We start from the raw sequence: 16,366 nt of genomic DNA on the forward strand, positions 1-16,366 counted from the left end.
CTGCAGGTAAACCACATAGAGTTAAACAGGAATCCTATTTCCACACTTATATTGCTTTTGAAATATCAAACTGTGAACCTTTCCTTATTATGTAAATAATAAAACTGATTTCTAAGTACATGTAAACTGGTAAGTAGGTCATTCAAAAAACACAATATATTGATTGTTTTTTTTCTATGACAACAAACGACAAATTACTCAATATTTTTTTCTGGGTCCTTTTCTAGCACAGACGCCTACGCTGAAACTTCCAGGGCACTCAAATCCTGTTGAATTAAACTGAGTTGAGTTAAGAAAAATTGTTAAGAAGTGGTAGTGGACAGTAGTAGCTTTCCCAAGGTTAAAGACCGCTGTACCTTTATTGAGATACAACACCAAGTAATAAAATAAAAACCTTTGGACTAGCACTGTAACTTGATAATTCATATATTTAGATATTTACAGTGTACCTAATGTTTACAACCAGATCCGTGGCCCTGGGACTCTACAATCCCACCTCTGCCCAGTAAATCTTTGCCAAGGCACTGTAACGTTTGCTTGAAGTTTGCAAAAAAAAAGAGAGAAGTAGAGTAGTATATATTTATACTTGCATTTACGATTTTTTAAATTTAGATATAATTGAAATATAATATCATATCAGTTTCAGGTGTACAGCATAATGATTGGATATTTGTATACACTGTGAAATGATCACCACGATAAATCTGGTTAACATTTGTCACTATACATAGTTACAAAAAATTTATTTTCTTGTGATATGAACTTTTGAGATCTATTCTCTTAGCACCTGTCATATATGCAGTACAGTATTATTAAGTATAGTCATCATGCTGTACCTCATGGCCTTAGGAATTATTTACTTTATAATTGGAAGTTTAGAGCTTTGGACCCCCCTCACTTGTTTTGCCCACCTCCTACCCCTCACCTCTGGCAACCACCAAGATGTTCTCTGTATCTATGAATCTGGTTTTTTTTAGATTCCACATATAAGTGAGATCATATGGTATTGGTCTTTCTCTGTCTGACTTATTTCACTGAGCACAATGCCCTCAAGGGCCATCCATGTCGTTGTAAATGGCATATTTATGATTTTTTATTAGCCTTATGCATATTGGGAAGGGATAATCAATAACAGACTGACTTCTAGACTTCAAAAGAAAGGATTTGATTAAGATTTTTTGGTGTGGTTTTATATGAGTATTTTGAACAGAGAGCAGCAGATTTATCGTCCATAACTTGAGATCACTAAGTTTACTTATCCCAGAGAATGTGGGGTTTCTTTTCCATTTGCAGGAAGATCCTCAAAGATCAAGGCTGAAGCTTAGTTTTAAGCATAAACATTAGTTCCAAAATGGTTGTCCATACGCTATAGTGGTATTTACATTGTATGATATTATATAACAGAAGCAGCAAACCCTGCAAGTTCTGGAATACAGACTTGGGGAAAAAAACAGTAAAGTTCAGTTCAAGCTCCTACGTGCATTGTACTTTTAAGTTTGCCATTACAATATGAATAGAGGGGAAAGTTCTTTGGCTGGAGTTTAGACTGTTAGCTCCTTGAAGGAATGGACCATGCCTTGTTTTTTTAAAAAATTGAAATATAGTTGATTTACAAAGCTGTGTTCGTTTCTGGTGTACAGCAAAGTGATTCATATATATATATATATATATGTAAATAAATATATATCCTTTTTCATATTCTTTTCCATTATGGTTTATTACAGGATATTGACTATAGTTCCCTGTGCTCTACAGTAGGACCTTGTTGTTCACTTATTTTGTATATAGTTGTGTGTATCATTCCTTGTCCATTCCCAGTACAGGGTCTGAGATCTAGTAGTAACTCAATCAGCATTTTATGAATGAATGAATGAATGGCTATGTTAATGAGACACATATGAGCCTTTGTCTCCAAAGGCCCTGGCATCTCACACTCTCCAGTATGCTGGAGGAGCTCCCTTACAATTTTTCAAGAAGGGACCCTATGATGCTAGGAGTCAGTGAAGCAGTTTTAATAATGCCTGTTTTCCAGCACACACAACAAAACGCCATCAGTAGAACGGCTATTTTGAAAGTATGCTTTCATGACATATTTCTGCATATGGTTTTGATTTTAGGACTTTTAGAAGACCCTGCCCCACAATGACTATCCACTTCCATCAGGTGGAGTCCAAAATTTCTGACTCCAAAATTCTACAAAAGAGCTGGAAAACTAAGGTCATGACCCTGTTACAATGCAAGTATCCCTGGTGGGTAAACACCCAACACCATAAGTGTTTTGTTTTTTTTTTTAGCCTTGTAACTAGTCATCTTTTTTTTTTTTAACATCTTTATTGGAGTATAATTGCTTCACAATGGTGTGTTAGTTGCTGCCATATAGTAAAGTGAATCAGCTGTACATACACATATATCCCCATATCCCCTCCCTCTTGCGTCTCCCTCCCACCCTCCTTATCCCACCCCTCTAGGTGGTCACAAAGCACAGAGCTGATCTCCCTGTGCTATGCGCCTGCTTCCCACTAGCTAGCTATTTTACATGTGGTAGTGTATATATGTCCATGCCACTCTCTCACTTCGTCCCAGCTTACGCTTCTCCCTCCCCGTGTCCTCAAGTCCATTCTCTACGTCTGTGTCTTTATTCTTGTCCTGCCCCTAGGTTCTTCGTAACCATTTTTTTTTTTTTTTTTAGATTCCATATATATGTGTTAGCATACGGTATTTATTTTTCTCTTTCTGACTTACTTCACTCTGTATGACAGACTCTAGGTCCATCCACCTCACTACAAATAACTCAATTTCGTTCCTTTTTATGGCTGAGTAATATTCCATTGTATATATGTGCCACATCTTCTTTATCCATTCATCTGTCAATGGGCATTTAGGTTGCTTCCATGTTCTGGCTACTGTAAATAGTGCTGCAATGAACATTGCCAATACCATAAGTGTTTTTATGTCCTCCGTGTAACTTGCTCACCAGGGCCTGAACTGCAGACAGGCTTTCAAGGAGAGGAAAGGCAATCATGGTTGAAGATACTGGAAAGAGAGAAATTGGAGATGTTGGGACAAACTTCATATTCACAAGGTTGCAGGAACACAGACATGCAAAATGTATCCTGTTTGAATTGCTGGAATTAATGCAAATGACTTTCCTTTAGAAACCTTTATCCGAGATTCAGTGGCAATACACGTTTAAAAAATAGAATTTAATTTTCTCCCCTTTATTTTGTGTTTCTGCCTGCACTGAACTTCTGGCCTCAATTGTCAGTAAAAATAGAACCCTGGGGAGTTTTCCTTTCTTCTCTACCAACTAATCATCCAGAGGTGTTCAGAACCAGGAAAGTCTAATATGTGCTTTCATTTATCATTTTAATTCTTTCTACTCTACAAGGGAGAAGCATTTTTCTCTCTTAGCCTTATTAAGTGTTGCAGAGAGCATTTATATTCTTAACTGATGTTCTGAAAGCAGGTCAGTTTTTGTGTTTGTCATTTAGAAACCATGATTCACAAACAAGGTTGGTTACATTAGCTGCCTAGGGGGATGTTATCATTGGGGTGGCCCTTGGTTTGATGTAGAAGCAGAAGTGCCGATAACATCTTGAGAGCAAGCAAAATGGTTTAAGACTATAGAAAAGAGATTTTGATATGACCTGGGATTCTTTGACTAACTGCAGGCCACATCTTATTCTATGCCTTCAAAGTCAGTGTGAATGATTAGAGATCATCAGTCCTTTTAGTACATGCCCATTTGTTCTAATCTCCTGCCTAATTTAATGTAAATATTCAAATTGACCTTTATTTTTCCGCAGTTTCATGGATTATCTTTGAAATATAATGTCAAAGAATCTGGAGAATGGGGTAGCTTTTTAGCACAGTAATTCTTGCTTTTAAAGGATCTTAATTTTATTATGAAAATGTAAGATCACTTTCTATAGATTTAATCTTGATGAAAAGTTTAAAAACTATTAGAGTCCAGACCACATTGGGCGTAATCATGGGAAAGGAGCAGGTGATTGATGGAAGAAAGGCGCCATGATTCTCCTCTCATGGACACAGTTTTGAGAAATTTAGAACTGGATGTAAATTTATGGGCCTGCTTCACTTTTTCAGACTGGGTGAATATTAATTAGAAACTCTTCAGAACAAAACAGGAAAAGATATTTTTCTACCTACCGTCTGCTCTCTTCAATTCAGCAAAAGAATTGACTTAAGTGTCTTTTTGACCGCAATGTGGCTGGGAAGTGACACGCTTTTAGTTTCAGAGAATCTTGATTTGTCAGGGACCATAGCATCTTTTATTGAGCTTGGTCCAAATGGAGAAACCCAAGTGATGAAATCCCTGCTACTTGGCCATACAGCCTCTGCTTATGTATGGTCAAGGATATGGAATTATTTACTTTTCAAGGAAATCCATTTTATTTTTAGATAATTCTTATTGTTGGAACATTCTTTCTGATCAAACACAAAACTGCTTCCCTATGAATTCCAACATTTGTTTCTGCTTTCTGGAACTTCGTCAAATAAATTAAGTTTCACATGGAGATCGTTCATATGTGTGGCATGCTGAGTTCTGAAATCAAACATTCTTAGCTTCTTCAGCTGCTCCTCATGTGTAATGGTTGTGAGACTTCTCTTTTTTGCCTCTCTTTGGATGTACTCTAGCTTGTCAATGTCTTCCTAAGGTAGACACCGGATAGAACTAAACATATGTATCCAAATGTCATCTGAATATCAAAAAATATGATGTTTCTTTCACCTCCTTTAACCTGAAAACTATACTTCTTATGATGTAGCCTAGAATACCTTGTTCTTTTCAGCACTTGCTGAATGAGCTCATGAGAATCTAAAAACCCAAGTGTTTTCCATCAGGAACTTCTGACACATCAGCACCTCTTTCTTCTTCTGTACCAGTGCAAGCACTTGAAGGGAAAAATAATTATATTAAGGACATTGTTCATATTTTTCTAGGGTGATAAAATCATACTATTTTGGAATTAGGTATGACTTTAGAAGTCATCTAGTACTATCCTGAAATTTCACAAGGGAGAAATTTGAAAGTCCGGAGAAAATAAGTGCATTGACCAAAGAACATGTGACAGTATGTGCTGAGGCAGGGCTAGACCCTCGATCTTTGGATTTGCTGAGAAGAGAAATATTGTCTAATAACTCCTTAACTAAGGCAGAAAGGGAACAGTCTACTGAGAGTTGGTAAAGCAAAATGGTTGAGCCCACAGGTTAATATTAATCATTATTATCTTTAAATGAATTTAAATAAGCTATATCCAGCTAGAGATGTGAATGGTAAAAGGCAACTTAATATTTCTTTAACGTAAAAGTGTGGAATTATTTTACTGTCTTCTAAATGCTCAGCCCCTGGCCACTTTAGGGTCTCCATAGGATTATGCTACTCTGTCATATTTTTTTCTTTTTACTTCTTTCAAGTGGTGCAAGGACAGAGTAGCAGAAAAAGATGCAGTAGAACCAGGAACAGGAAACCACAGAAGAGAAACTGTTTTTTTATCTTGCTTGCTGGCAGTTATTCCTCTTATAACAGTGAGAGAGAGGGGAGGCGCATTTCTGTCAGATAAGCAGCAAGAGGTGCTTTGATGAGGTTGAGGATAAACTCCCTGAACATTTAGAACTAATTTTCAGGGAAAAGAAAATTTCAGGATTATCGAGAAAAGTATAGAACTGTGCCCCAAGTTAGTTGTTACTAGCGGGAGGCAGAAAAGTATAACACAGTTGATCTCAAGTCTGTCTGCATACCCCAACTGCCTGTGGAAATGAAGATATTCAGATTCTAATTCAGTGGACGTGGAAAGCTTCCAGTGCTTTCAAGAAACACTCCCCAAGACACTGTGGTATAAAGTCAAGTTTTATAATCATTGGTATACTGTTGAGGGTTTGGGCTATCCCGTTGGCCTGCTCGTTTGCATCTAAGCTGATCTCTTACTCACTACATGTCTTAGCACAAGTTGATTAACCCTTCTAAGCTCCATTTCCTTGGCTGTAAGATGGAAATAATATTGGGAATGGTATTATTATTATGAACCAACTCCAAAAGCTTGTCGTGAAGATTAAATGAAATCATACTTCTAAATTAATACTTATTACAGTGCCAGGTACCCAGTAAGCATCCCATGCATATTAACAATTGAGTATTTCTTTAGAAGTTTCTCTAAAATGCTATCTTTATAAATAGATACAACTTATATATTATATATATAATTTTATATATATGATGCTATTTATATATTATATTATATAATCTACTATCTGCTGGGAGAGGCCAGATTTTATGAGCTGGCAAACAGGATGTAGTGTATCAGAGCAACAGAAAGGGCTGAAGAGTACTCCTTGTTGTTAAAGAAAAGTCTGGAATGCCAGGTAAACTATCGGATTAAGGGAGAAGATTAAGTATTGCAGGGGGTTAATATACATTGAACACTTGTTGTGTCTCATTATTTTATTTAATCCTCAGACCCAATTTATGAAGTCAGTACTAATTTTATTCCGTTTTCAAACAGGGAAGTCAGGGCTTGGAGTGGTTACATCCTTGTGCGATTAGGATGTTAGCAAGTGATGGAGACTTTCAAACACACATGATAACTGCCATTTAGATCACGATGTTCTGATTGAAGACCTCCTGTCACCTAGTGTCCGTGTACCCACATTGCAGGCTTTTTTTATTTGAGGGCTGAAGACACTTCACATTCAAAGTTTTAGAGGAAACTGCATTTTTTAACCTCTAGGAGTGAGCTTTATTTCCTCTTGTGTAAAATAGTGATAAAGTTTCACAGTTTTCAAATTTTTTTATGCATTAGAAATAATACATATACAAATAATTTAGCGCAGTTCCTGGCACGTACTAGAGACTCAATGAACGATGGTGTACTTGCTTCGTGTGTACATTTAACTTACCTGAAAGCAGCTATGGAGAGAGAGGAGGGAAAGTAATGCTTAGACCGAAAGCAGAGATAGAGGAAGTTAATAATGATTGGTTGTATAAGTGTCTACTCCTAGACATTAAAGTGCGATTTAAGTGACTTTATGGGGGTAATTTTGGCTTAATTTCCTCCTTACACATTGACCAAAAAAATAAAAAGTGAAATGCTCTCCACTGTATTAGTGGTAACAATAATAGTTAGAATATTATAATTACATTACAGTATATAATGACATAATAAACGTGTCTCTATTTTAAAGGTACTGATGAAGACTCAGTAAGATAAGATTGAGAAGTAAAATGTCTGGCCAATAACAGAGGCTCTGAAGTGTGAGTTTTCTTCTCTGTTGTTGCAGGCACATCCCCTTAAAATTCACCTGTCAGAACCTTCCCGTAGGCCGCTGAATTATAATTTACCTATCATAGGTTCCCCTCCCGCCAATAGAATGTTGAGAATTTTTGTGAAATGATTTGATTACGTGCTTTCACAGAGCATTAAAATAGAATTATTTGCTAGTGATTATGAACTTAGTCTGGAAGGCATAAGAGTTTTGTAACTTATATTGAAATATGGGAACATTTAAATTACATCTCTTCATTTACTTCAATTCAAAAATTAGCTGTAATCTTTAATTGTTTTGGTCTGCCTACGATAGCTAAATCTGTCTTTCACTCCCTAAGTTTTTGTCATCTAAGTTTGTTACTGTTTTGATTAATCTGATGTTAACAGTAAAATATAAAGGGAAAAGCAATGGCAGAATGATGGCTTTACCACAGTTTCGGGGAAAGCAGTGGAGCTACCACAGAACTTCCTTTCACTTCTCCCTTCCCCCCCAGGATTTAGGCTTTGGAACTTTACAGTGGAAAGAGAGATCATAATTATCCTCTTCATCTCCCCTTTCTTCTCTTTCTTCTTCCATTCCTGGAGTGACATTTGGGTGGTCACATCTGGGAGCTCTACCTTGGGTTGAATGAGAGCTGGTAGGGACAGTGAAATGGACCAAGGAGTAAAGACCAGGGGTAAAGAGATGCCTTAAGTGTCATACTTGAAAGGGAAGCAAACGGGGGCTGGTCAAAGATGGCAGGTGTCTCCACGAAGGTTGCTGTGACCTAACAGCAGACAGGGTATAGGTAAAGGTCAACAAAGTTACGGGGAGATCATATTAATGGTCACCTTGATTCATTCGAAAATAATTCCCTTAAGCCCTCTCCCCACAGTTGGTGCCCAATAAATGCTTTTGAATTCATGGGGGAACTAACAGTAGGCACTCAATACATGTGTGTTAAAGGTGATAATATAAACCGGCCGACGATTCATTGGGGTGGGGTGGGAGGAGAGCATGTGTTGGCGCAGAATCATTTTTCTCTCTGACCATCTCACATTTCTTATTCTCCTTTAACTCCTGTTGTTTTACTGGGTGCCAAGATTTCTGCTCACGGTTAGGGTGGCTTCCTGTGCTCTAAATCTCCTCTTTGTGGCACGACCCAGGGACTCTGCTGTCCTGTGTCTCCTCCTTCAAGCTGCCTCACCCACTTGGATTTTTGTGTACTCCCCCAGCCTTGTGGTGGGAAAGGACACAGTCTCCTCAGCTCACTGTTTCCTTCCTGATGCTGAAGATAGGCACACCAACCACTTGCGTTTGTAGGTTTTTGTTGTCAATTACCATGGAGAATTTACAAAGGATTACAAAAATACAAATTATGAGAATGATACTAAAGTAACGGAACCCTACAAAATATTTGCTTGCTGGTCTCTTCCTACTCTTGTATAAGCTTCTATTTTGTATTTCCTATAGTCTTAATTTCAAGGAGATTCAAAGTGATTAATATATGCCCCACCTTTACCTTGCCTAGAGTAGTCTAATTAGACCCCAAGCACCCTTAGACTGGATGACACCTGCTCAGGGTCCAGGATACTTCTTCAGAACCCTAAGCACAAATGATTACTCATTTCTACTTTTTAAAATTCTAAACTGCTCGTCTGAATTTTGCATTAGAAAGACACAGTATTTGGTACATCTAAATACACACACAACTTGCACTCACAATGGAATAAAACTGCATTTTAACTTTAAATTGTTTGTTCCTTTTAAGATTATAAGTATTCTGCTATACTCCTAAATAATATAGAACATGAAACTCTAAGGGCTACTAAGTAGTCCATCATATGGATTCACTATAAATTTAACTGCTCTTAGGTATTGAAATTCGTTCCAATTGTCTAAACTCAGAGAATACCTCAGTGAAGTCTTTGTATACCTTGGTCCTCACTGCTGATTATGAACTCCCATTAGGTACCTCGAAGTAGAATTTCTTAGCCAAATAGTTAAGTAGCATTTTTTAAAAACATGTATAAAATTGCCGTCCTGAAGAGTTACATTAACTCAAGATACTTTCTGACACAATCACTTTCGCCTTCTTCAAATCCTGGCTGGCTTTCTTCTGTGGCTTTATCAGGCATCCAGATATGAATTTCACGAACACTAGGGACCAGGATGTAAGCAAGTCAGTCCGTTGGGTTAAGGCAAAAATACATTGCTGGGAACTTCTATATCCATATTTTAAAGGTTTTATCCTTTTTAGTATTTTTGTTTTTTACTTTGACAAAGTTGCAAAATGGTATTAAGAAATCTTGTGTACCCCTTACCCAGCTTCCCCAAATGTTAACATATTGTATAATCAACCATTAGTATCCTTATCCAAACCAGGAAATTAATATTGATACAATAACCTTAACTTATCTAAAGACCATGTTCAAATGTTTCAAATTGTCCTTTTTGTGTTCAAGGATCCAGTATAAGATCCACATCCATTTCTCCTTATTTGTCTCCAACCTGGGAAAGACTGGAGCTCTGCCTTTATTTATCATGGACTTGACTTATTTTTAATTGCATTGACCCAGTATTTTGCAGAAGGATCCTTAATTTGAGTTTGTGTGATGTTTCCTCTTGCTTAAAATCAGGGTATGCATTTTTAGCAAGAATACCATATAAGTGATATCATCCATTAGAAGGCAGATGATATCGATATACCCCTACCAATTACTAGTGGTAGTGTTAACTTTTGTCATTTATTTAAGATGGCATCTTCCAGGTAACTCTGTAATTGATAAGTATCTTGTAGAGAGATACCTTAGAATCTCATCTCTCTAAATTTTCAATTTTTTGTGTGTTTTATTGTGTATATACTGTATTAGTAAAGTGGTGAATATATATAACTTATAAACAGCTTGTCCATACACATAGTGCTCAAATGCTCAGATTTTTTTTATTGATAGGGCTATCTGACTAACAATGTTTCAGAAATCTCTGTTCTAACTCATAATGTTTCTTCTTCCTTAGGCTTAACACGTGACATTCCCATTGTTTCTCACAAGAAAATTTCTACTGCTGACTCTGTCCTATTATAATTTTCCCCTTATCTGCATTTTATACTGTCTTGAACCTGTACGTATTTGCAATAGACTGCTTTATCTGTTTGCTAGTTTTAAAAGCATCCTCATTTATTACCATGCTTCAGTGCCAGGCATACTTATCGAGATTTTAAGGTAGTCAAGGCTTACCTTATATATGCTATATATGTCATAGTCTATATATGTTTTTATTGGGCTGTGTCCTGTGAAGGTAGCATCTGTGTTTGGTTTATTTCTGTACCTCCCATAATATGAACATAATGCCATGCACATGAAAAGCTCTCAATTAGGCTTTGTTTATTGACTGAGTGAGAGGATAAACATCTGGTACAATGTTTGCTCAGTGAGGAAACATAATTACTTTGGTTCAATGACTGTGGCAGACACTCTTGGATGGCTAACCAAGTCACCATTTCCAACTTCTTTCTAACCAACTTCTAGTTAGTGTTGGGCACACGACATAGTTCCAGCTAATGAAAGAGAAGGGGAAGTCTGATATGCAGTTCTGGGAAAAGCTTCTGTTTTTCTCATATCACCCCTGAAATTGTGCTTTCTTCCAGCTCTTTGCCTCGGGTGTAGAGGTGATGGCTGGGCTGCAGCAGCCTTTTTATGACCATGAAGGATAGATAAGAGAAAAGTGGTGCCGTTGGTCCTTACATTTTTAAACCGAAGAAGCAAAACCAAGAACTATTTACTTTTGAGCATCTTACTGTATAAGAAAAGAAATCCAGATTGGTGTAAGCCATTGTAGCTGGATTTCCTTCTACCTGTTAAGATAAAATATTCCTGACTTATACTCCAATAGACCAGAGAAGTAAGAATTGCTCTTTGATCTATTCAGAAAAACTTCATTGAGAAGGGGGTGTTTCATGATCATTTTTATAGTGGGAGAAATGACTTGGGGTATTTGAATGAGAGGAAATTCCCATGATGTGGTTCTGCTTTAGATCCTGTCTGGAGGTGGGGATAATGTAAACAATATAAGCGGAGCTCATCTCTGGGCTATGCCAACGGAGGGGGTGTGGGATGCCAGAGATGGGGACAGTGGCTTACACCAACGTAAGGCTTGGGGAGCTGGCAGCAGGATGGCCCAGCTCATAATGGAATAGGGAAACATGGGAATTAGGTAAAGTTAATGCAGCGGGCAGGTCGGAAACAGCGGCATCTTAAGGAAGAAAGGGGAAACCTGCAGAAAACCCTGGAGATGTTATGGAATTTGGGGCAGTGGAGTATAGTGAGAGCTCAGAGCATATGGGGTCAGAAAGTTGGAATTAAAACCTCATTTCTGCTACATACTAGCTGAACAAGCTGGTCAATTCAGGTCCTTTCTGAAACTCAGTCTCCTGTCTATCTGATAATAATAAGAGAGGTTTTATTACCTTTCATGTGGTATGTACCTCAAGAGAGATTTGAAATAATTACTCAAATGGGGAACGCTGGAAACTTGTAAACAAATAACATTTATCGACACCAAACTGTAGTCCAATCTGAGGGCGATTTTACACGGCATGTTCTACATGAATGTGGAAGAGAATTCTGTAAGATGTATTTTCCCTTTGACTGAGGCTCAACCAGTAGAAGGGATAGCCTCTAATACAAGGTGTACCTCAAGTCTCAGCAGCTTTTGTAGTTTTGTGTGCTTGGGTTTCAGCGGTGTTGAATTAAACCTCTGGCTTTCTGCTCAGTTTCAGAGGCAATGGCAGGAAAGTTCAGTTCCCATAATGTCGGCAGTTTAGACCCCCTAATAGTTTTTAAGCCAGTAGTAGTTGATGAATGCTACCTTTTGGTCTTTTCACCTGTTTTAATTGAGGAAACTTCTATAAAATGCTGTTTTTGGTTCCAGCACACTCACGAGTAAGGATTACTACTCAAAGCCAAACTCATTCAGCCAACAGCACTAAAAATACTCTTGGTTTCTGCCAGTCAATTTTCTTCTATTTTCACAATTAGTTGTTCTGCCTGGAAACCGCCTGCCAACATGCAAATAGCATCCATGGGCTGATGGAAATTTGAGAATGTGCTGAGCTGTGTAAGGTTTAAAAGCAACATTATTCATTCACTATTTGAAATATTTAAACAAATGTAAATCAAAAAACAAAAAGAGATGAAATCTCATTATAAGAATGAATGGCTGCTTTCCACTCTTTCTACAATATAAGCTTGATACCCATTTACATACCATTTGTAATACTAATATTATTATAGTGAAATAAATCACATCCTTCACTTTTACATTTTTAATTACATTTTACTGCATTTGTTCTTTTGTTTATAGTTAGCTAGTAAAATATTTATTACATCTTACATATATTTTGGTGGTTCTGTATTTTAATCAGATTTCACACATAATCTTTTCTCCCTCTTTTTGTATCTTTTTTATGACCCTATGCACCATGGGATGTTGTTTTGTGGAAACCTCATTATTTTTTAATGCATGGCTATTTATTAATGTATCGTGTATATAACACACTATGCATTTCTTTGAATTGATGAATACATTTACATCCACTTGAGAATAAAAATTCCCTGAAGAGCCAGTCTCACATTTCTCTCGCTGTGCTAGAAGCCTATACTGATTATTTTTTCTTGTTTCGTTGAGGAATGAAGAGTGAAAAGGAGAGAAGAAAAAGACAGAGAAAAAAGAGAGACACAATGAGTAGTATTTTTACATTTCATTTTCTGAGAGAACTTTCTCTTGAGGTCAAAAATTAATGCCTCACTGCAAAATGGAATTTTCAGAGCATGCAAATTAACTTACCCTTTGTAAAATATTATATTTGATATGCAATTTATGTTGAGCACTTGACTTGCTGTTTCTCCAGTTCGTTTCCGTTGTACTTGCTGAATCACCTCTTCCGTCGCTCCACCATGTTGCACTTAGAGGATTAGATATTAATTGAATGAGGAGTGAAGAACACAGTTAACTACAGTAGCAAGTACCACTGAATGTAATCTTACAGCTATAAAAAATCAAAAGACTCTCTCATTGAAAACCCTGCTGCTAACAATGAGCCCAACTCCCCACAAGTCAGACAGCCTTTGTGAACCACAGAGTAAGCAGGACGGAAACAATCTCTCTCCCAGGTTAATTCATCCACTACTTGCATTATTTGAGAATTTTTCTGTGGGTTGTTGGGCGTGGGCCCTGGCCATGCATCTTGCTAGGCATCTTCTCCATGACCTTTGCCATCTTTTAAGGACACTAGTCTGGGCTCTTTCTGGGCTAGCACAGAACAGTGTTTAACTTAACTGACTGGGAAGACCAGTGACCTTAGCAGATTGACTCTTTGTTTGGTGAACAAGATTCAGGTTTAGGTGGAAGGCTGTGGAAGGGAGGGGAACACGGCTGAGGTATTTTCTCTTCCATTCTCTAGAGGGAGTCGTTTTGGGTGCTGCAGAGAAAACATGAAACCGAGAGGAAAATGTCCTCATGTTATTTTTCTCTCTCCTCCTCCTTTATACAGTTTTGCCTGACATCCTCAATTAACCACACATTCGCAGTACTCTTGGACGTATTTCCATGACAACTCCCTATGTTTTAAATGCTTCTCTGTTTCCAAGGAATATGTATAATTTTCATATGGTATGAAGAGGGTGCTGGGCAGGAAATTTATTGTGACCTCCAGTTTCAATAAGCAAATGTGTCAATTGTGACTGTGTAGTCAGGGAATAGGAATATAAAATGCTTTCTAAGACTGAATGTCCTAGAGGAAGCATTACTGTCTAGTCACAGAGAGACACAGCGTGCACTGGCGTTTTCTAACCCAATTGATCTTTTTTTCTTTTTTTTTAACATCTTATTGGAGTATAATTGCTTTACAATGGTGTGTTATTTTCTGCTTTATAACAAAGTGAATCAGCTATACATATACATATATCCCCATATCCCCTCCCTCTTGTGTCTCCCTCCCACCCTCCCTATCCCATCCCTCTAGGTGGTCACAAAGCACTGAGCTGATCTCCCTATGCTATGCGGCTGTTTCCCACTAGCTATCTATTTTACATTTGGTAGTGTATATATGTCCATGCCACTCTCTCACTTCGTCCCAGCTTACCCTTCCCCCTCCCCGTGTCCTCAAGTCCATTCTCTACGTCTGCGTCTTTATTCCTGTCCTGCCCCTAGGTTCTTCATAACCATTTTTTTTTTTTTTTTAGATTCCATATATATGTGTTAGCATACGGTATTTGTTTTTCTCTTTATGAGTTACTTCACTCTGTATGACAGACTCTAGGTCCATCCACCTCACGACAAATAACTCAATTTTGTTTCTTTTTATGGCTGAGTAGTATTCCGTTGTATATATGTGCCACATCTTCTTTATCCATTCATGTGTCAATGGACACTTAGGTTGCTTCCATGTCCTGGCTATTGTAAATAGAGCTGCAATGAACATTGTGGCACATGACTCTTTTTGAATTATGGTTTTCTCAGGGTATATGCCCAGTATTGATACAGCCATTATGGAGAACAGTATGGAGGTTCCTCAAAAAAACTAAAAATAGAACTACCAATTGATCTTTCATGCCTGTGCTTCCATGGGGGCTGCATGCAGGACCCCTTTGGCAATTAGGGATATTCTGGATACTTTCTTACTACCTGTGGGTGATATTCCCAGGCATTCAGGTTTCAGAGGCTTCCCAGGCATTGTGCTCACATATCTCTGGCTTAGGGGCGCTCAGAGGTCTAAATGGGTAAGACGCTTGTCACCTCTATGTTCTCCTAGGACCCAAGCAATGGGAGATAGGTTTTTTTTGTCTTTTTTTTTTTTTTTTAATGAGTGACTAAGAAATGTGTTTAAGGATGAATACCTAGAGTTTTCTCAAAAAATCTAGCAAACAAGACTGTAGATCAAATGATATTGTTCATTTGCTGTTCAGAGTCACTTAAATTCTTAGAAACTCAGGGTTCTCATGCTAAACTGGGACTAGTAATAATAAAGGCTCCACCATGGGCTTCCCTGGTGGCACAGTGGTTAAGAATCCGCCTGCCAATGCAGGGGACACGGGTTCGTGCCCCGGTCCGGGAAGATCCCACATGCCGCGGAGCAACTAGGCCCGTGAGCCACAACTACTGAGCCTGCGTGTCTGGAGCCTGTGCTCCGCAACGGGAGAGGTCGCGACAGTGAGAGGCCCGCGCACCGCGATGAAGAGTGGCCCCCGCTCGCCGTAACTGGAGAAAGCCCTCGCACAGAATGAAGACCCAACACAGCCAAAAATAAATAAATAAATAAATAAATTTAAAAAATAAAAAAATAAAATAAAGGCTCCACCAGTGTTAGCTCTCAGTATCACTTCTGAGACTTCATCTAATGACTAAACATTTTCTGCTCTTATTTCTTTGTTTTTTCTCCATTTGTCCTCTCCCTTGCCATATCAATATATTCTAGTCTCCCACAAAAATAGTGCCTTGACAGCTCTGCCATCTCCCCCTTTTTTTCCATGAAATCTCTCAAATTTTCTGAAGATGAGCCTAAGCTATTGTTCTCACCTGCCCTTCACCTCCGGTCACCTCATGGGCCTAGAACTCCTAGTACTAGTTCCCAGAGCAAAATAGGTCTTCAATAAATGTTAATTTCCTCCCTGTATTTTTTTCTCTTCTCTTCTGTGCTCCAGAAATAAACATTTTAAAAACAATTTTTTAGAACGGTTATAGATTCACAGTAAAACGGAGAGGAAAAGTACAGAGATTTCCCATATACGCCCTGCTTCCATACACGTGGCCTCTCCATGATCAACATCCCTCACCAGAGTGGTACTTCTGTTACAGCTGATGAACCTAAGTTGACACATCGTAATCACCCAGAGATAATAGTTTACCTTCGGGTCCACTCTTGGTGTACATTCTATGGGCTTGAACAACCACATAATAACATGTATCCATCATTATAGTATCACACAGAGGATTTTCACTGCCCTAAAATCTTCTGTGCTCCTTATCCGTCTCCTGTCCCTTGCCTCTGACAACCACTGGTCTTCTTTCTGTCTCCATAGTGTACACTTTCTAGAATGTC

General features: G+C 38.1%; 1 long non-coding RNA gene across 2 annotated transcripts in view; it reads left to right on the top strand.

Annotated features, from left to right (window-relative positions):
- Nucleotides 1–16,366, top strand: part of LOC309646606 — a 114,696-nt gene that overhangs the window by 88,356 nt on the left and 9,974 nt on the right. The gene's annotated exons all lie outside the window — the stretch shown is intronic.

The sequence above is a fragment of the Balaenoptera physalus genome (assembly GCF_965194825.1).
Source record: "Balaenoptera physalus genome assembly, chromosome: 17".
Taxonomy (NCBI): domain Eukaryota; kingdom Metazoa; phylum Chordata; class Mammalia; order Artiodactyla; family Balaenopteridae; genus Balaenoptera; species Balaenoptera physalus.